General features: G+C 33.1%; 1 protein-coding gene across 3 annotated transcripts in view; it reads left to right on the top strand.

Moving 5' to 3' along the window:
- LOC123524979 (pyrokinin-1 receptor-like) overlaps window positions 1-23,666 on the top strand; it is a 188,696-nt gene that overhangs the window by 142,045 nt on the left and 22,985 nt on the right. Inside the window, exon 1 of one of the 3 annotated variants that reach the window (XM_045303636.2) lies at window positions 2,483-2,638. The exons of 1 other annotated variant lie outside the window; for it this stretch is intronic. The gene's annotated coding sequence lies outside the window, so the exon portion shown is untranslated. Of the gene's footprint in view, window positions 1-2,482; window positions 2,639-8,942; window positions 9,440-23,666 lie in introns of those variants that run through there. One more of the 3 variants, XM_045303635.2, reaches the window with a different exon arrangement.

Here is a 23,666-nt window from a genome sequence, read left to right as displayed (position 1 = left end):
GAAATCATGATTTTGAAATTCAAAGGATAAACAACAAGCGGTTGCTTTGTTCTCGGTGCTTCCGAGGGATCTACTTTCCAGATTGTTGTTATATTTTCTGGTCCTTCGGGATCATTGATTTCAACTCATTTAGATTTGAAGATTGAATACTGCTTACGCCGGTGCTAGGGGGCGTGAGCAGTGTTGCATATTCCATTACTGCTCATGAACAGACTCAATAAAACCGAGTCTGCAATTTTCGCTGTTTGCTTTGTTCTCGGTGCTTCCGATGGATCTACTTTCCAGATTTTAGGAAAGGACGAGATTGACCAGTTATCGCGATAACAACTCGAAGTTGCAAACACAAATTTCTTCAATTCAAAAGGCCCGGTTGTGCAAATACCCAGTGCAAATTCTCGGCATATCTATTACTAGAAAGTTTTACAGGATCAAGGTTCTAAAATCAGTTATAAAAAGTGAGTTAAACGTCGCTCAATAACTGTTTTAATCTACAATCTACATCATATATGACAATGCATCTGAAAACAAGGGCACTTTTGTACTGAGGTATTTTCATGACCAGCGGGTCAAGCAATTGCCGCAACCTCCATATTCGCCCTACCTAAGTCTCTATGATTTTTCTCTTTCCTTTGCTGAAAAAAATGCTGGCTGGGCGTCGACTAAATGCCAGAAGATGCGCTGTGTATCAGTGTCTTTATAGAGTACCAAGGGCAGACTACTCTTTTAGATCATGGACAGCCCGGATGGAAAATGCGCTTCTGTTAAGGGAGATTTAGGTTTTGTTTTACGTATAGTTACCGTAAAAGTCCACATAATTATTTGGTAAAATACACGTTTTTAGTATTATTCTGATCAATTCTTTTTTCCGTTTCTGTGCGACGTTTCACTGATTTTGATAATGAGTAGTAAGGTAAGTAAGTAATTGTCCAAAGTATATTAAGTAAGTTACTAAAGCATCATGTGTTTCGATCGGGGCAAATTACTGTGAAAAAAATAATATTGAATTACGATATATAAACTTGTCATTGAACTAAAACATTTCCGACTATCGTCATCCGGGTTTTTAATAACGAAAAAAGTATGAGTAATAGAGAAAGCCTTGTCATTTACTGGAAAAGTTATATTGCTATCATGGCTGTATTTTAATCATTAGCTGAGATATCATCATTTAGTACACAGACATCTAAGACATGAAAATGTCTCGATTTAATCATTCGTCGACACATGGTAAAATATTGCATAATTAAGTATAAGATAGATGGAAAAGGCATGTCAGGTAGTTATATTAATTTGAATTTCGATAAAGGAAGGTCGCGTGCATTTATTTTCGCATAAATTGCCAAAGCAAGCGTGATATGAAATAAGACAATGCCTCAATCGTGAATCGTAACAGTCCATCAACTTGCCCAGAAATATGCGTTTCTGTCAATTCAAAGGTAACCGTAGATTATGGAATAAAAACGATACTGACTGCCCATATTTGTACTTATGTCCAAGTTATGTGGACGCTTATTACGCACAAGGATAAAGCGTATTCTTGCAAAACATCCGAAGTAAGACGCTCTATGCACGTGCTGGAAGACCACAATTTTTAATTCGATAGTATATCTGGTATATATCGCATGTTACCGTACAGGCCTAACTATACTAAAGGAACCAGCGTAGGAGCCATCTGGTCTAGTTGCGTAATGGCGGACAGGTTTTTGAACACTAATTATTCACTTGGCATGGCCACAGAGGTCTAAATCAACGCTGGTTTCTGTTTAAATTTCATTGTGGATGTATTTTTGACATTTTGGTAGGAGAAATGGGAGAGGGGGTTGTATTTGGTGAAGTGAAACTCAGTTTTTGTATGAGTAGTACTTCCAGGTCCCAACAGTGTGATTCTGATGTGATTTCACAGTAAGCAAATGTGACAAGAGAAATCTCTCTTAGAAGATGCATGACCACTACTTTTCTCTTCATTTTATATCAGTTTTATCATAACTCCTTAAAATGAAGCAAGGATTTGTTCTCTGAAATAAATGGGTCTAGCTATGTTTGGTAGCTTTTCAAAAACAGTCAGTTTTATATGGTAGCTTTTCAAAAACAGTCAGTTTTATATAGAATATATAGGGAATACTATTACCCGGTTTGTGACCTAGAGGGATCGATCCCGACATTCTCGACGAAAATCGAGACAGTGTACGGGTGGAGGTACGGATTTCTCTAGTGATCTGATATTACGCAATCGTTTACATTTTCGATTGTTTTACATTAGTGATGCGTTGTCAAAATCGAGTTACTAGAACTAACAAGATGTCTTGCCTGTAACGCATGTTACTAAACTGATTTTCTGTTGAAAAAGTGTGTAAGATTATTGATGCTGTACGTATTATGCCTTGGTATATAAGGTCTTGCGATGCCAATAAAATCTCCATTCACTCTATGTTAACAAGGCAGTGAACATTTGATCTCGTTTCATTTGTTTTAGAGATATTACAATGTGTTAGCTGTCTTTTATCTATGTTTTTTTTCTTTTCTTAAAAGGAGTATTAAGAACAATTGATGACAATACAAGGACTCACTAGAGTGACATCGTATTTAGAGATTTAGTAAACGTTTCCAATCTTTTTTTTGTGTTGAATGGATGAAATGTGTGAGTATGCAACGGTTAAGATTTAGTGTATTTCTTTATTATTAACTGTTTTAATTATACCTTTTCACAACAAGAATCGACAGTAATAAATGTCGATGTGTTTTTATTGATTTCATTACAGTTAAAATACAGAACAATGTGTATACCTATAGACGCTCGTAAGTTGAAATATTTTTGTTCAACATTTGCATCCTTAATATAAAGAAATTGCTTGAATAAGTAAAACAGTTCATAGTTCGGGAACAAAATACAATGAAATTAGAAAACAGTAAATGTAAAAAGCTCTTTCGGACAACTTAAGATTCTACACGGTAAGTGAGAAATGTCTTTAATGATGCACATGAGTTTGATATATACCAGTTCGATATATGTAGGTTATTTTATAATTTTATTGTTGTTGTCAACCAACTAATGCTGAAATGAAACCAAGGATCTGAGAATCAACACGACAAAAACGAAAATATTGAAAGCACATCTAATCGGGTCATTTAGGAACGACATATTTGATAAATTTATGATAAAAGTATACATTCACATGCCTGTGATTTTTCCTGTTCAGACATGCAGTCAATGTACGAAATTGATACCCTGCGACGGACTAGTAGTCAATGGTTGCTTTTTTTTTATAGAAAGTCGATTATTTTCTTCTATGTCAAACGTGCGTTTGGAACAAGTTATTTCAAGTTCCAAAGTGTGTCATCTCTTGTTTTTAATTCATTATTAATATTATAAGGTTATAAAGTATATTGCTGACAAGCAATTAGTAATCATAGCTGGTTATATATCCAGGAGAGGCCGTGGAGATTACTATAACCTAATATCGGTTTTATTTTGATAAATCCTCTAATAGTTATCTAAAAAGTACATTTTAATCTTTTTAACGGTGTATGTTTGTATAAAATAGGACAAATATATTTACTAGAACAGTCAATGAAATACAGCAGTCATTTGATTCATAAAGGAACACACCACAAAGGTGGTTTAAGTTGATTCATATATCTATGACTTAGTATAGTACAGTGTATACCTCAGCAATAGATTTAGAGAAAATACACCAATTATATTTTTATAATTATTCTTTAACAAACAAGAGATGGTTACCCTCCAAATGTCAGATAGATAGATCCGTTTGCTAGGGTTGTTTTGCTACACTGGACTATTAAAGTTTGACGTGACAAGTTGTCATAATCATAATGAGAGTATTTGCGAAAATCTTAGTTTTTGATCACATTTTCTCAAAACTAATAAATTTTGTACTATGTAGATATTGATGAAATTCACTATAATTGTAAATAAAAATACTGTTTTTATATGGTTGAATACATTTACTCAAGATTTATCATTAAATAGCTGGATGGTTTTCGTTTGAGTTTACTGTTTCTAAGCAGAACTGCCTTTAAACATTATGACCTGTCTAATATGTTTTGCAAGGAAAGAATGCAGATGTCGTATGATATACTGAAACTCATAAAGGTTCATTTGTTGCAGATAAGATGAAACGGTTCATAACATTTTTGCCAGGTTTACTGACGCTAAGAACACTTGTATCAATAAAATAATCTTTGATGATATCAAAATCTTATGATTTAATTGAGTCTGCTTTTCTAATCACATTTTTTATGTCATATAAACCAAATAAACAAACAAAACTATCGCGTAAATTCAGTCCGCTGAAACGAGCCGGTATAAATAATGATTGTCTAAAGACTTTTGCAGATTATAACGTAAACAGTAAACTTGCGATACTATAAAATGGTTGAATTTCTACAGATAAAACACTTAAGACTGTTAATCAGGAAGTGTTTGTGTATATGATTCTGCTTATGGGAAAACGAAGTTGATGTCGTGCGAGTGTTGGATATAAGCTACATATCTTATAGTTGCTCGTTAAGTTGTTATGTATTCTTCCTTTATCATAGTCTCATTCTTGCATATACATTCATAAAAACAACAGTATTTAAACAATTAATAATTGCAAGACCATTCTAAGATAGAATTATAAGAGACTGTTGTAATAGTTTTTAAAATAATATTGCATAGCCTATCTAACTTAAGTTAAAACTTGAGCTTATGGTGCTAATCTTGACTTAACTTGCTAACATTAATAAGCCTAAAATTTGCCATAAAAGAAAATAAAAGATGATCGGCAATATTGGCACAAAGGCGCACGATTTAAGAAATAGATCTAAAAAATCAATTATTACACCAGATCATATCAAGCGTAAACTGAATAGCACCACAATCTCAAACTATATACAGTCGACATTGTATTAAGAGACCGCCCAAGGGACTGCTTAAAAGTGGTCTCTTAATGGAACGGTCTCCTAATAAATTTTAGTCAGGTGAAGAGAAAAGTTATTTTAACTGTTAATGTAACTGTATTTATTATGAACATACATTATGTATATATATTACGAAATGTTCACATGTACATGGTGTATTGTCTCTGTTCTATACAATCAAATCATCATCATCAATCATAATCAGCATCAAAATGTACACGCTAATTACACCGGTGAAGTAATGCCCGGCGGGTATTTGGTACCCTGTTGCTTAATAGATACTTTTGTCGAATATTTTACCTGTCGGGACTACATTAATGTGGTGGCTAGTTGTTCAATAAAAAGCCGTTTAACAGAATGAACTTATTTACTGGAAACGTTTGGGAGGGATTTTGACCGGTAGTTTAATATAAAAATCGCTTAATAGAGGTGGTCGCGAGTACGATGTTGACTGTACATTAGTTACCAAGATGGTTATAATATCTGCAATACAGTATTACAGAAAGAGGTAACCTGAAGTAATGATATTTCATAAAAACCACAGATTGTCCAAAGACAGCGCAACTTGACTTCTTGAAACCCTCTATTATAATAATACCTGCTTCATGTGTTCTTCATTTTGTTTTGTTTCTAAAGCCTTTGTTTGCAGTGATTGTGTAATATAGTTAATATCATTATCTTGCAGGCTGTCACATATTTCTATCGATTATATGCTACGGGGTTTCATGTACAATATATCGTATGACAAGGGGTTTGATAATGTAAATTGTCAATTTGCGATATTTTGTTTCGTTCTTCAGTTGTCATCATACTATCAATTTATGGTGTAAAAACGTAAATACATTCTCTATTAACAGAGAACAAAAATAACAACTGAGAAACAAATAAAATGTATATCAAAGTACTAACACATAGTATCTGAAACACAACCTAACATCATCTTCACATTAATATTTTATGTTTTAGATTCTTTCCAAAAATCATAAGAAATATTTGTATGCCAATATATAAGTACACGAAGGCTAACATACTGTAAATTAGTATCTTTCACATGATCCAAGAGTTCTCTTACGACACGCAATATTTCTTGGATAATGACTTCCTGTTGTTGTCCACGAGCGCTCGTAATAAAAGGGACACCATTTGTCAAATTTGCAGTGTTTCTTAACTGTTTCGATTCGTGCTGTAATACACTTGTAACACTAGTTCTGAATGATCTCTTACAGTCTTGGTTCTTCGTAAGAGTGGTCATTGGTCTGAGAAGTATCAGTAGACAGATATTAGAATTTCAGTCTTTAGTTAGTATAAACTGCTGAGGTATTGCCTTTGCGTTGGGGCTGTATGTCCACAGCAGTCACACTGTGTAAAGATGCCGGCGCAATTGTGTTTTACAAACAGATTCTACGTTTCTAAACATACTAAGTACACTATGTTTTCTTTGTCCTTATATGGTTCATTAATACCCCACTAAATTTGGTATTTAATATTGGAATGTTGTGACCTACCTCGGTTATTTGTAACTGAATTCAAATAATAACTTGGTAGAAGTGAAAGAACAGTATAGAAAAGTTATTGGAAAGACAAACAATTAATCCGCCAAAACAAATAAATTTTTAGAGGTTTTAACGAAATAGTTAAGTCCCTTATTCTGAAGTAAGTAAAAAATTCTTAAACGTATTAATTGCTATATATGTATCAAAATACTGTTTTCATATACTATGAATGGTAGATATATATTTAACTTTGGAATAGTAAATACAGGTACCATGTTCTGAATTGAACAAAAATACATAAAAGCAGAAAATTGTTTAAATACATGTGTCATTGTGCACAATGTTTTAAACAAATCAAACAATACACAAAAATATGTTTTTATGAAATATTGCGAAGTAAAACAGTTTAATAATAGATAATATGAATATTCACACCTGCGAAACTAGAATTTTCAGCAGAAAGCCAGTTTCATGATTTTAAAAACCTATTTCATACCTGTACATGAGCTATCAAAATGTAAGTTATAATAAACAGGCTATAGCGTGGTTTGATAACCTTGTAGTTTACTAATTGCATGGACATATGTAAATTATCTCAGTTTTTTGTCTGCAGAATCGTTTCTACAAATATAATCAAACCGTGGGACGCCGTAGTCGAACCTGCCTATTAACTGTGTTAAATGATTTACGTTGCTGGGGCAGGTCTAAATTATTGTTAGGTTATACTGTTAAATAAGGGCTGATCAAAACAAACTACTGGATAGATATATGATTTTATCTTTATTTCAACAAATCATTGTTTTCTTTTATAGCCGTATATTATTCGTATTTTAGGTATTATAATTAAACGAATATATGACGGAAACCGATGGAATGACATGTGTTTTAGTGATAATGAGGGTTGCAGTTGTACGGATTTACTAAAATAAATAGATTTCATTTTTATGTGCAATTCTTTCACAAAATACTAGTGATCGAGAAGAGAGTTGTCTGCCTTTTCGGTCAGTGTTCTCAATCTTCAAAAACAATAATGCATATATGCAAAAAAACAGATAAAATTTCTTCTAAAAAGAAATGTCTTGACTTTATGGAAAAATACATGTATAAAAAAGAAAATTATTTAATGCTTGTTTGTGTCCGGTACTTGAAAAATAGTGTATATACACAATGCCATGAACAATGTTATTGTTAATCAACACTACCCCTTTACACACAAATGGAATCGGCCTAAAGACAAGCGCAGAAATGTTCGGAAAATTGCCTCAGTGGTACTCATTTTGGTAGATTACATTAGTTCTTTCTAATATCGAAACGATAATTAACGTATGAACCATGTAAAGTGAATTAATCGTTACTGTCAATACAGTTTTACTACTTCTTCCCACACTTACTGTACATACAACACCGTTGCATACTCATGAGTTATGGTATAACTGTCCAAACAAACCAATGGAATTTATATTTAACATCGCATAAAGTAACGCAGATGTATCATTAAAGAACAACGAAATTTATTTAAAAGAATCATAATTACAATACTTTTTACTTTGAATGCAAATGAAATAGATATAATAAGCCTTAACCTTTTCAGTACAAATATATGTTTTCTTCCAACTGCTGGAATATTTTACAGTAAATATATATTTCGATAACCTACTAGTTAAACAAGAATTAATTCTTGTTTTCCTATACTCTAAATGAAATAATACAATTAAGTGTCGTCTTTTAAAGCAGTATAAACCGATACATGGTATGGATCTCATCATAAATACCAATGACAATGAAGTCTTGTTATAAATGCGACGTAGTTGACCGTAGATTGGAAGCAAATCGGCCGCATCGCCGTGGAATAGGAATGTCCTCTATAAAATGCCTGATAGAAAACGAACCGTTCATTGGACCGAAATATGTATCGTTTACCATTCTATAGAGCCCAAATATTTACCTCCTTGTTTGCATTTTGTTTCGTGGTTTCTGCTATCTCGAGAACGCAAAATACCCGAAAGCCATAACTCAACATTTATATCCACGCGGCCTGATGAGCTGGAAAAGTATTTATTGCTGTCAGAGACGGATATTAATTATTGGCTGAGATATCATCACTTAATGTAAAAACATCTAAACCTATCTACGGAGATTCTGGTTTTAATCACCCGTATCACTACAAAATTGCAGAGTTGTAAGTACTAGTATGCCCTTAAGTTATATTAATCGACTTCTGTTAGTTTGTTTTATATCAAAGTGCTATCAGTTGGAAGATATGAAATATAATGTATTTGTATTTAGAAATAGGTTTTTGTTCATTTTTATATTTTGATAGTTAGAGCGTTTTCTGGTTTCCTAATCTTAATATATGTAGGAACGACAATTTCCGAACTTGTGCATGTGAATTAAGATTATGTAACTTTGGGCATTACATCAGTGATCTAAATATGTCCTTTTCTTCGTTAATTGAACACGTAGCCAAAGCAAACATTATATACGTCACATATTAAGAAATATCAAAGTTATCATGCGCGAACACACTGTATGTATCGGATCAGACGTGAAAACTACGTTAACTTTATTGTTGTTTTACGTTCATGCTGTATGTTACATCCACTGGTATTCAAGGAGAATGATGTCTCGCGGTGCCGCTAAAATCTGTAAACACTGTGTTAACATGAGGGTGAACAGTGTATCTTGTGACATTGTTATATCGAGATTTACCGTTGGAGTATTGACTTCTTAAATGTATTAAGTCTCTTTTCTAAAGGATTTTTGATTTTCTAGACTTATTTTTTTTCTTGTCCCTAAAAGATAGTTAATAATTATTAATGAAAAAAAACAACATTGTTATTGTGATATGTTGTAAATTTCTTTTTGGATTTTGTACGAACTGAGTTTATATTTAACAGAAGTTGGAGTCATTTCATATTGTTACATTACGTTATACTACAAAATAAATGTTTGCAAACTAGTTAAAAAGGGAATATATACGATTAAGTGAATGTTCAACAACTTCTTTCTTTTTACGGGCGAAAGTTGTAAGTATAACAATTTCATTATTTCAAAATTACTTTTATTATTTTTATTGTTTTAAAACAAAATTTTGTTAAAGCTTCGAAAAACATACATAAAATGAAAGCAACTCGTAATAATTGTTTCAGTTACACATGTAATAATTTTCTACTTAACTTTAAATTAAATAAATGTATAGTATATTAATAAAGCTATGTATGTAGAATCTTATAGAAGAAAGGTTATTTCATTTAATTTTTGTATGCCTAGACACAGAAACAAACACTTATACCAAAGAATAAAACAAAAATAACTTATAACACGATTTGGCATCAATGATTCCTCTGATAAACGTAACATTTTATCATTCACAATTACGCTCGTTAGAAGAAAATATATGTACATATGTATTAATACTCATATAAAATAAAGTGAACAAAATCCTGTGCAGTTTATGCATTGAAAAGAAAAAGAAATGAAAATTTTCGTTAGACGTGTTATGTGATTTACCTGGTCTGAAACAGTACTTGCTCAGTTATACCCATCACAGGTTTCGAATTTACGAAAAACTGTACAGTGTAAATGACAAAAAAGTATCAATGCCGATAATGTTAATTATATTTTTTTTTGAAATCCATAAATAACTACATATGAATCTTTTCGATGGCCGATAACCGAGTCTAAAATGTGAGCACAAATCACGAATGAAATTAGAAGAATAAAAATATCATGTATCAGCGCGTAAATCTGCTTCACAGACGAAATAAATTTAGCACACATTTTTGTCAAAATAGAGGACACTTTCTTATATCAAATATATACCATATTTATATTGCAATGGATAAATTTGTGGTTAACACATTCAAGCATTTAAAGCTTTAGAATACTTGCTGCTCTCATCAAAATAATATTAAGTTTTTTATCGACCTGCCAGGGCATGGCGTTCTTGTAATATTTTTTCAAGCATGCATTCTTCTTCGTGATTAAGATGTTAAGGACATCTGTCTCTGTACCCAGAATACTGAAGGTCAAAATGATTTAGTGTATACTAATTTCTTTTAGATAGGCTGTGAATTTATTCTACAGGTAATGTCAGTCACTCTCGCATTCGAAACAAGCTATATCTCTAGTCTAATGAGGCAGTAAAATGAGAAAGTTAATATGTTTATTTTGTCTGAACTTTGTAAAAGATACTATCGATATCCTCTCTTTTAAACATACTGCTTGTACTTTTATCTGTTTGATTAGGTCTGTATCAATATGGTTTAATATTGGATACATATTATTCAGTATGAAGGGTGCGGACGTGTACCCATCCGAAGGTTGCGAGATTGACTCTGTTCATCCGAAGGCAGAATAAATGTGTACTGTCCTACTGATTCATGTAATGCAATATTCGTTCACTTCCAAATAACAAGTTAAAGTGATACCGGTAGGTAACCTTTCATTAAGAAGTTCAGCTGATAAATGAAAACAACAAACCACTCGCAACAACTGTTAAAAATACTTCATACGCAACTGTCACAGTTGTAATCAATCATAGAAAAATATAGGAATAATCCTAGGAGAACTAATGTAACTTCTTACGTTTATTGTAATTAGAAAATCGTTATGATGTCCTAAAACGAGTATCTAAAAAGAATGCATACACAATGTCAGATGTGGCACTTTGTTACCCATATTGGCTTATAGATGAAAATTATTTCCTATCAATTCTAATGAATGCTTAGCACACCAAAAACCCCTGAATTGCATATTAAATACATATAGATACTTCTCAGGTATATGCTACATACAAAACAAGAAATATGAATGTTTAGAATATATAATTGCCTAAGTAATGAAATAGGAACACAACACGTTGTTGTAGATTATATCATGAAATGTCAGCATTTGAATATTATATCAGCTTCGACAACTTGAATGTTTGTGTTAAATCCAAAACCATTTTTGCTTTGAACATACATAGAAGCTTTATCTTTGTTAGTATTATATTACGTAAGTATATTCTGTATAGTTTTAAATGTACATTTTTATAACTGAACCGAGCCTGTGCGTTCAGTTTTAATCAAATATTAAAAAAACAATAGCGAAATAAAAGAACTACAGTGGCACATATTATCTCATAGGAATAACAACACTCTAATCTCATAGGAATAACAACACTTTAATCTCATAGAATTACCAACATTCTATGTTCTTGTAGTGCTGGTACCAGTCTTGAATACATGATACTTGCACAGTTATAAGAAAATGAGTTTCCTTATCGCTTGTGACGTTATTATTCTAGAATATCTTTTTTTACAACCAATTAGTGTTCGTAAGGGTTGTTTATGTATACAACCATTAGTGCTTCATCTTCTTTCAAAATGGTATACGCTAAAGGCATATCTGTTTAGAGTTGCAGCCGTGGCAGTAAACATCCGTGTCTAATGTGTCAGTAAAATTTGATGTAAAAGGAAATTAGCTGTTCTTTATATTTATAGAATTTAAATTTGCATAAGATAAATTGATGATTTTTAAAATTTTATATATTGCGATGTACACTTCGTAAGATAGATACAATACTTATAATTATTATAAATGAAAAATATCTTCTGCCTGTCTTAGCCGTGTCGTGCGATATCACATAAAATTGTGGGGGGGGAAAAATGTATTTTTTTAATTTGCTTTTTTTCTTTTGTCCTTTTTTACACTGCCACGCTCAGCATGGCGGACAACTCCAGAAGGCTACTTACTGAAAATCGTGTCCTCTTTTTGCATATAATTATACTGTTTTATAGTTGCATGATCGGTATACAATATTGCCTTCGTGTTATTAGTAACAGAAAATCGAAACTTCAATCTGACAATAACATTTTAAATTACAACTGATATCCGCAATATGAATAGATGCGTGTTAAACGCAATTTTCTTAGGCCCTCCCAGAAAAAAAAACGAATTTACAGGATTCAATATTACAATGAGAGAACATATTCAAGGACTTGATCCGCTGTCAGCTATAATTTCCGACATTTAAAACATTAATTCGTACCCGTAACGTAGAAATACATATGTAATTTTAAAGGAGAATTCATAATAAAACCTGTTGGAAGATTATTTGTAATTTTTATTACAATAAAATATATTTATGTAAGATACGTTCTACTTTAAAAAGCGTCTCGTGCTGGACACGACTGATTCTGCCTTTGCGACCAGTGTAGATCATGATCAGCCTGCACATCCGTGCAGTCTGATCAAGATCTGTACTGTTCGCCATTCAGTCAGTATCTGTTTGGTAAACACCACTTTTACAGTTAATGGTACTGTCCAAATTGAAAGATGGACACGTTCATTATAAAAATTTAGCAGGGTAAAGGTTAAAAAGCGTATCAGTTTCTAATAGGCTTTAACATATGATGCATGTCTAGCGATATAATGATATTATAAATCAACACGATCGATCATATGGCGACAGCAAAAGAACTTTTGTCTCACATACATACATAAATGAATACATGTAATTATGCACATCGGAGTATGTACTGTTGAACAATGTGTTTCATTACTTGCATATCCAAATCTAATGGTAGTTGTCAAACTTCATAGTAAAGAAATGATTGAATAGATCTTAAAATATAATGAATGTGCCGATTGCTTAGACTTTAATTGACCCACTATTAAATTAATATTTTGGGGAAACAAACATTTATGAGGAAGTGTGGAAGTACTTCAGCAGGGCTTGTTCCAATAAAAGTCAGGTTTCTCGACTAACATACCAGATATAGGATGATGCTATGAGAGTATCAAATGTCAGATCTTTCAGAATGGTCAATACTAATCTTTATAACTTAACTTCTCTCCTCCTTGGGAATTTGTAAATGTTGTTTCAAGAAACTATTTTCTCGTCAAACATTGGGATCCCAATGTCACGCACATGTGAATAAGAGATGAAGAGTGATGAAGAATGATTTATGTCTGTATAAATATATGAGACAATTTCTTGGAAGCATAAAATGCAATTAAGTAAAATGATAGCAGAATGAGTATGACTGAGTCTGTTTATGAGAGATAATGATATGTGCCACACCTCTCACGCCCCCACCTCCATATCAAGCAGGACTGTCTTACGCATATACATTAATGAACTCCACGGAACATACAACAACAATGACTCCAAGTACGGGGAAATATGCTACTGTGATATTTAATAAAATCTTATAAAAGAAAGCAATTAAGCAAAACAAGAGCCATGTCAGACATGGCTAATCCCCCCACCGGGCATATCATAATTGAAGGATGTGGTCCGCATCAGGGGTTTTAAGATGTGGAAGAAAGAATAAGTCAGTAGTGAGGTGGTTTACTGCTAAATTTTATTAAGTTTCATGAAGAGTATAGCTATGATGTTTTTCTATATGGCTACTGTAAAAAGAAGGAATGGAAAGCTAACAGGGAACAAGAGTGCCAGAATGTCACAATATATGCCCGTCAAAGCAAATTTCTTTACTCTAGCAGCTGTATTTGCAAATGGAATGTTAATTTTGTGGTTGTTTAGTAATCATTGTAAGTCTTTTGTTTTTTCAAGTCCACAAAAAAACTCCTTACTAGGTAGAGATACCTTATATATAATAAAATTAATAAAATACACCTAAAACTGGAGAGTAACATCTATGCTGTACCACAGAAAAGTGGTCTTGTTTTTTCCCTAGGGTCAATTATAAAAATGTTACAATATAAGTTATTTATAGTAACAACTAAGGGAAGTTAATCTTTAAAAAAAAAAAAAAAAAAAAAAAAAAAAATTGCAAGTCCACACAAAAATCTTTATCAGGAAGAGACTGGTCAAAATACACCTCAAAATTGGATTTAGCATGTTTGTTGTACTACAGAAAAGTGGTCTCGCTTTTTCCCTACGACTAGTAATGAAAAAGTTACAATAAAAGCTATTTAAAGTAACAACAAAGGGAAGTAATTCTAAAGAAGGGAACTGCGCATGACACTTCGTTTCATGATGGTGTATAATTGTGCCAAGTTACATCAAAATCCCTCCATGCATGAAGAAGAAATGCTTCGGACAAAGTCATTCTTGTATCTGACCTTTGGCCTCTAAGTGTGACCTTGACCTTAGGCCTAGTGACCTGGATCTTGCGCATGACACTCCGTCTCGTGGTGGTGAACATTTGTGCCAAGTTATATCAAAATCCCTCAATGCATGAAGAAGAAATGCTCCGGACAAGGTTTTTATTCTTGTATCCTTTGACCTCTAAGTGTGACCTTGACCTTAGACCTAGGGACCTGGTTCTTGCGTATGACACTCCGCCTCGTGGTGGTAAACATTTGTGCCAAGATATATCAAAATCCCTCCATGCATGAAGAAGATATGCTCCGGACAAATGTTTTTAAGAAAATATGATAAAGGGGAATAACTCAAAAAATAGGCAAGGTAGAGTTATTGTTCTTGCACACTGCACTTCCTCCCAATGTGTTCTATCAGTGTATTAAGTTTGAAGAAAATCCCTCCAGTACTTTTGGGGTTATGCTCCGGACAAAATGTTTTAAGAAAATATGATAAAGGGGAATAACTAAAAAAATAGGCAAGGTAGAGTTATTGTTCCTGCACACTGCACTTCCTCCCAATGTGTTCTATCAGTGTATGAAGTTTGAAGAAAATCCCTCCAGTACTTTTGGAGTTATGCTCCGGACAAAATTTTTTAAGAAAATAAGATAAAGGGGAATAACTCAAAAAATAGGCAAGGTAGAGTTATTGTTCTTGCACACTGCACTTCCTCCCAATGTGTTCTATCAGTGTATGAAGTTTGAAGAAAATCCCTCAAGTACTTTTGGAGTTATGCTCCGGACAAAGATCGTTGCGGACGCACGGACGGACGGACGGACGGACGGAGAGCATTTCTAATATCCCCTTCACCTTTGGTGGGGGGATAAATAATAGCAGACTTTACTGAGGCAGGTTTGAGATATGCAATGTAAATCCGTTAAAGGTAACACTATATTCTATATTTTTCCAACTGTTGTTTTAATTTTTCTAGATTTTCAACCTGAAAGTCTTTAAGAAAGTACAGCGGTCATATATCATCATTAAAAAGGTTAATAAGCAATAAAATACAATCTTTATAGATCTAAACACAATCGTGATATACCGCACGTACGTCATGTGAGGTAACGATATGTTCTTGCGGGTAAGCACTTAACATTTTATTGGCAATGATGTTATTGGTGCTCCTTCAATATTTCTTTGATCACCAGATAATTATGTCGTAATGATGCATTACAGAGTCATACGCAAGGTTTTATATTTAAAGGATGTTGTTTCAAAATTAATATGAAAGTATTTAAAGTCTAAAATGAGTAAGAGGTTTCTAGCTTATGGTAACAATAGTATGTTACAACTGACTCGTTAGCCAGGTGGTGGAGCGCCCATTTCGAGTGCGGGAGGTCCTTGGTTCGTTCCATGGCTGCAAAATACAAAAAAAAAAAAAAAACGTGAAAAATGGTACTAGTACTTCCTCTTTCGGTGCTCAGCATTACGGGGGTTGGTACTAGGATTGGTCAGCCCGGTGTCAGTATAATGTGACTTGGAGGGATATCATGTCACGTGTCTACGGCATGATATTTCAATGAGGTTGGACATTGCGCTCACCATCGTTTAGATAACTGAAAATTTGTTGATAAAGACGCTAAAGCCAACGACACACACACTCTCGAAACACTTGTAGTATGTTAAATATGTAGAAACGCTCTCTTCTGCGTTAGTTATGAAGTGAAAAATATGTCAAATAAAAAGGTATGCATTTTAGACAATTGTAAAATATCAGTTGAAAGGATACTTTCATCGGAAATGAAGTGTTTTGAGTTGGTATGTTTTAGTCAACCATAGGTATATTATTTTAAAAAGGCATCCCTTGTAGCTTGTGTGTAGTTATTACGATGATGGGAAAATATTAAAGAACAATTGCGTGATCAGACAATGATTGCTTTCTTCAATCACGCAATAGTGTGATAGGATCAGTGGCAATTTTGATAAAAAATTAATGAAAGTAATTAACTTTATTAATTGGCATATTTTTCGTTCTTCAGCCTCCCAAACACCGCCCACGCGTTTGCCGGAACAGATGTTTTCATTGATATTATTTGTTTCATTCTTGTTGACGAGGTTTATATCAGTTAAATAACAGGGTTTTTCGCTGTTTGATATATATTGTCATTTCTTATTAAACTAAAACTTTCCTATATATTTACTTTTTGAAGTTATTTGATTTGCTTCATTCACAAGCAAATGAGCTTACTCTGTGAGACAATGATACGTTGTTCAAGTTATATTCTTAGGATGTATGATTTGCCAGATAATTCCCTCGTCCAATGTGCTCTATTCATATAAGTCTGTTTAGACGCTGCTCTTTCTGTTCTAAAACGTTATATATTGCGAGGTTCATCTGTTGAGATCATTGTGATGTTAATCTGTTACCTTTGTTGCGACGTTCTCCTGTTAGCTTTATTGTGATGTTAGCTTTATTGTGATGTTCATCTGTTCGCTTTATTGGTATCCTTATATGTTGATTCATCTGTTAGATTTATTGGCATGTCCATCTTTTAACTCTATTAACAAAACTAACCTTTTAGTATTCTATTTCTGTCTGAATATAGAAATATGTTGAAAGTGCTAGCACGATACGTAAACATCATTGGTTTACATTTGAAATTGTCCATTTCTCCAGCATATATGTCTTCTTTTTATACATTTATCATACCGTTGTTTGCGATATGTTCCAAATTTTAAAGACCATTATTCTTCATTTCGTTTTACTGATATAGAACAATAATAACATGTATCACTGAAATTGCCATGTAAATATTTTTTTCTGTGCTCAGCATTAAGGGGATAGTTCTTGGAATTATGAAGTAGAAGGAAATCGTTCTAAATAAAAGATATCCAAAGAAGTTGTGTATATAAATTTCATATAATGATGAAGACGTAAACTATTGGATTAGTTTTATTGATTTGTTTATTTGTGGGTAGGAGATGAGGTGGGGAGCAGACGCAGAATGAGAGGATTTGGAACGTAACTATCTCTTTTTGATTTAACAAAACCGAAAAGAAATGTTATCTTTGTTGCACATACATTTTATAAAATGTACACTCGAAAAATATTTCCGCGCCAAATTGAAAAAAAGTCCAAAAACTGAAATTAGATGTGTGAGGACTACACTACCAAGTAGATACAGACGTATATTATCTTTAATTTACTTGTATAAATGGTCTTAATGCATAAACATATTTAAGTGTGTCCGTACATGTTGTAAAAACGCCAATAAAAAGTTTTACATTTTGGTGTTAGATATCAAGAAAAGCAAATCTAATGTTGTTGCTTTTAGTAGATCAAACGTTTCGCTACAAGCATTGAGAAATGATATTTTGTTGTTTTACAATCAAACAGTATGTTTTATACCTTAATTATGGTACTTGGGGAGAACGATGTCTCGAGTTGCCTATAAAATTTCTTCAATCTAAGTGTAAACAAGATTTTTCCTCTAAAAATATACACTTCGTAATTATGTAAATGCTGTCAGTAGATTTTATTTTGTTTGCTATATGAGGGTGTAACATCACACCGAAACAATTTATGGCTTATGGCGACATTTGAATGATTATAGACAGAATTGAAGCATCTATGTTACGCGACAGTTGTACTTGTTTATGAGGTAGTTTCGACTTGGGTGGGAAACATTAATATCAAGATAATAAAATGTGCAAGCTATTTTATGGATCGTTAGAAACGTAAATCCAATCACAGTGGAATCATTTTTGGATTATAGTTACATTATGTTACTGTCAATTATCTGTTGTATTATAAAGCCTCGGTTACTTGGGACACTTTTCATATTTATAGTTACAATATTTTACAAACAATTATTTCAACGGATTGATCATTGGAATAAGATGCCGTCGATTGAATTAATCCCAAGGAACCAACTTTCTGAATAATTATAACATCTAGTAACGTATATAATAAACGTAACGTTTATTGATAGAACTGGTTTTGAATCTATTTTAAAATGGTCGTATTAAAGGACTATTTACATCAATATTACATGTAAATACATGCAGAGAAAACAGCATCAAATCTCAGTCTGAATTTTGTATAAAAAGTTTAATATATAAAACATTGTGTCTTGAACATGACTGCAATTGTACACGTATTTTGGCATGTAAAAACTGATACAAATAAAATACTTGTCAGATTTCTGATACTTTTATGCTTTAGAAATGTAACAGCACGTGAGATAGTGAGGTAAACTGCCCGGAAAATGTATTTGAAGGTGATAATCATTATCTTTTATCGAATGTGAAATGTTTAATGGTCTAAAAACTATCGTTCAGAACAAAACTTTGCTTATCTGCATGATTTTGCATGCGGTTTGCTTCATTTGAAATTTAAATAATCGGGTGTTGGCTTTATAATGTGATATGCGCTCCAGCTGAACATTTTTATTAAACTATTACTAGTACTAAACGTGGAAACAAAAGAAATGTCTACTACTGTTTTACTCATATACTTACACCTTATTCCGTCAAGGTTTACGTAGGCGGATGTACTGGATCTCGTGTTACTCCCAATCATTTTACGACAGTATTCTAAATTTTAAAACATCATTTTATTGAAAATCTTAATTAAAAAGAAACATCAATAGTAGCTGACAGAAGTTTAAATAGTTTCTCGGATTCAGCAGTTTTTCGCAACACTTAAATATCGTTATTTTGGGATACGCAGCCGGGGAATTTTCCAATCTGAATAATCAACATATTGTAACAAATCAAGATGTCTACATTCATGAAAACACAAAATCGGAAAAAGTGATTTTTTCATCCCTGTGCAGTAAATTATAAGCTAGCTCCATCACCTCACATCAGTACGATATCCAAAAGTCATGTGGGTTGGCCACCCTGAATAGTGAGAGCGCGGATCTACGGATCGCGGGGTCGTGAGCATGATCGCCGGGCCTGGACGATTTGTTAAAAAAAAACATTGTATCTGAAGTTATTTCGTCCTCCACCTCTGATTCATGTACAGATATTGTCAGTTTCTTGCGAAGAATAGGTTAGTACAGAAACATATTCCAGGGCCACTGGTTAAGTTAACTGCCCGCCGTTACATAACTGAAATATTTTGTTGAAAAATAGCGCTAAAAAATGTACAAACACATTAAAGGAAAATATTTTATTATTGTATATTATTAAAATTAGATGAAAACTAACACTTCTTTTTTACTTATTACACCTCTTCTGCAAGAAAAATTGATTGATTATTTTTGTATCTAAGCTTATTCAAAAATACTTTTGAAAGAAGTGTTTTATATGCAAACGTTGCTGACGTTTGAACACGCTCTTCGGCTTGTTTTTTCGTTACATTAAATGTGCCGAGGTCGAAAATATGTCCATACGTGCAGTAAATCTGTGACAGTTTTTATGATGTATTAAATGTGCCTAAGATAACTTATCGTTTTATCAATTACAACAACCATTTTAAAACACATAGTTTGTGTATTATTGTCAACTCATTACAGAAACAGGTAAAATACATATTGGTTTTAAGTCGGTTATTCAGAAAAAGGTAATATTAGCTTTGTATAACTGTTGATTTACATGACTAAAAAACGTGATTTATTTTTAAAATAATAAAACAGAACCTGTCTGGGACACAGTTATCAAACGTGTAAACAAAATAGGTCTGTTGTAGTCAATAAAACGTTAAACACATTAGAATAAAGATTTGACGAAGACAATTTTTTTTATAAGCTATGTTAAATCAAACAAAGAAACAATACTACTATTTCTACGTTTATGCTATTAGTAGCAAGAGAAATCAAAGCCTTAAGATGTCTGGTGGTTGCGGGATTTGTTAAATTTATTTTCTGTTTAAATGCCAATCATAAATATACATGAATGAGAAACAAATATACAAATGTGCCTCATATCTAAGATGAACTCTGCCTGTCCTAGTTTGTGATGTAACCATGGGCTGGAAAACCTTATCATTGATAGATCTTATGTAATTCAAAGTCAGTGTGAATGGATACAAGGTGAATCATCCGCATTGTTCATGAATGGAACTATTTTGTGTAGCACATGTACATCTTTTGGAAGTGATCTGGAATAAAATAAAGATGCTATATGGTTGTCAGAATTACACTTGTAACTTTGGTAGCGGGTAAACCCGCAACCAATAAAACACAACAAAACATCACAAACATGTTCCTTTGGGCAATATGCATACGCACAATGTGTGTTTACGTATGATTATAAAGAATAAATAGTACAATAAATACTTTACTGATCAGAAATGTTGTCATATAAAATGGAGTAATATCATAAATTATTTGATTTTCTTTTGGGAGATGCATCCATAAACCAAAATATTTTGAAGCTCTAGTGGTCATCCCGTTCTCAAATGGTATAACAGGAATCGGAGGGCCACCCCGTGTAGAATTCATATAATGAATATCAGTAAAAACATGTTAATATACAAACATAAAAATACGCATATCTAATCTTCATATATACATGTACAAATGCTTTGAAATTCTTAGATGATAATAGCTACCGCCATAAAAGATAAATAAATATTAGTAAGAAGAAACAATCGTACCCTTCTATCCATACTGTATATTGAAATGTCATATTTCTAGGTCATAGGTAGAGTAGAATATCCGGGATTGCAGTGCATTGATTTATAACTTGTCACTGTTTAATTGTTTAAAGCTTGGGTAGCATTTTTTTTGCATTTTGTCTAGCCTGCACTCAGTTTTACACAAACAGATGAATTTTTGTAGAACGGCCATTGGCGACAGTACACTTGGAAGTTTGAAACAGGTTCTAAAGTTACAGGGTGGTGTAATTACTTCCGACATGTAACTTTAACCCTTACACACACGACGGTAGCAGAAGCTGCATGATGCTAGTGTTGAACAGTTATAAGCGTCTCACAGTGACTAAACATTTATAGACTGTTTCTAGTTGTTGTTTGTTTTTACAATCAAGTCAAACCATTTGTTACATCTCTTGAGTTATTGTATTAAAGGAGAATAATGTCTCATAATATCAATAAAATACATTTGAGCCGCGCCATGGGAAAACCAACATAGTGGGTATGCGACCAGCATGGATCCAGACCAGCCTGCGCATCCGCGCAATCTGGTCAGGATCCATGCTGTTCGCTAACAGTTTCTCCAATTCCAATAGGCTTTAAAAGCGAACAGCATGGAGCCTGACCAGACTGCGCGGATGCGCAGGCTGGTCTGGATCCATGCTGGTCGCATACCCACTATGTTGGTTTTCTCATGGCACGGCTCATTTACACTCGCTGTTAACATGGTGATCAACACTGGAGACCGGTGTTTCACAGGTACTGGCTTCTTTAATGTGGTAAAAGGCTGTAATAACAATGAACTCGTTCAGCAGCGACCATTTTGTTTTACATAAAAGGAGTACGGATAAACGACCTTTGTTGAACATTTTTATTGCAGTTTTTTTCCGAACTATGTACGAGCAGTAGCTTTCACAGCTTAGGCAAAGTTTTATATATTGTAGAACACAGTACCATTTAAACTTCTAAATCACTTAATATTATAGTTAATATGTAAATTATGAAAGTTTATTCTGTGATGGATGGAAACAATAAATAGTAAGTAAAACTTTATACATTTTAATAACAAAGCCTTCAGATGTTATCATCAGATCTAGATCTATCATTATACAAAGCCCAGATGAGCTAAAATTTTATTACGAGTGCGTAAGAATATCCGAGCACCAGAACTGTGAGCCCATTATATTACTAGTAGCCTATAAAACACCTAAAACATTATATATTCTGCTGTACCTTATGCATTCGATGAGTGATGAAGTGGAGGTCAAGTTGCAACTGAACGTCATATTGAACTATATATACTCTAGCGTACACATTCAGTGAAAACTCTGATATCAGTAACATTTGCAAATGCAAAACATGAGCAATTGTGTGAATTAGGTGAACTTCCTAAAATTGTATTTGAACTAGATAATGATTATCTTTTATCGAATGGAAGTTTATTGTGAACAAGAATTTGGTTATCTGCAGGACTTTTTCTAACGAAATGCACTATTTCAAAGCACATTTAATCCTTTCCTCTGAAATTTAAATTGCTGTTCAAAATGGGATTTTAGTGAACTATGCAGCAACATATTTTTAGCTCACTTGTCACGTAGTGACAAGGTGAGCTTTTGTGATCACCCTTCGTCCGTCGTCCGTCGGCGTCCGTCCACAATTTCTTGTGAACACGATAGAGACCACATTTTGCAATTGATTTTGATCAAACTTGCACAAAACTTATATTAATATAATATCTCGGTTCCTTTTGAAAACTGGCCCGATCCCATCATGGATTCCAGAGTTAAAGGGCCAAAATTTGCTAATTGCAGCCATATAGAGACTTCTTTTATGGTTTGATTTGAAACAAACTTGCAAGATATCTTTAATATTAATAGATTTTTCTATTGTGGCCCTTTCAGTCATATAAAGGTTACATTTATGCTTTGATTTGATACAAACTTGCACAGAATATTTATATTGATGATCGCTAGGCCAATTAGAAACTGGGTCATAAGGGGTCAAAAACTAAGTCACCAGGTTAAATTAAGCTTGTTAACACCCTAGAGGCCACATTTGTGATCCCATCTTCATAAAACTTGGTCAAAATGTTTATCTTGATGATTCCTAGGATAAGTTCGAAACTGGGTCATGAGGGGTCAAAATCTAGGTCACCTGCTCAAATCAAAGGAAAAGCTTGTTATCACTCTGGAGGCCATATTTATCTATCTTCATGAAACTTGGTAAGAATATTTATCTTGATTCCAATGCCAAGTTTAACAGGTGTGCGATATAGGGTCATTATGGCCCTCTTGTTGAAAACTATATTTTATGTGCTTTGTACAATTAAATCTTCCTTGAATAGCACATTTGTGATTAAGAAATTGTGGTAACAAGTAATGTTTAGAATACATTCTTTGCAGATCCCCAATGCTATTTGTTTATCTCTTATTTGCCTAACTTTTGTTCAAAGTTCATAATTAATTAAGGTAGTACAGCAAACTCAAATCATTACGTTTCCTGCTGTGTAGAATTCGATTATATCATAATTTTTTCAACATTTAAGAATATACTTAAAGAAATAGGCAAACAAAAGCATAAGGTCGGATGCTTGATTTCTGAAAAAGATGGACTT

Source organism: Mercenaria mercenaria, chromosome 3 (genome assembly GCF_021730395.1).
Source record: "Mercenaria mercenaria strain notata chromosome 3, MADL_Memer_1, whole genome shotgun sequence".
NCBI classification, from domain to species: Eukaryota; Metazoa; Mollusca; class Bivalvia; order Venerida; family Veneridae; genus Mercenaria; species Mercenaria mercenaria.
This window is presented reverse-complemented; position numbering and strand designations above follow the sequence as displayed.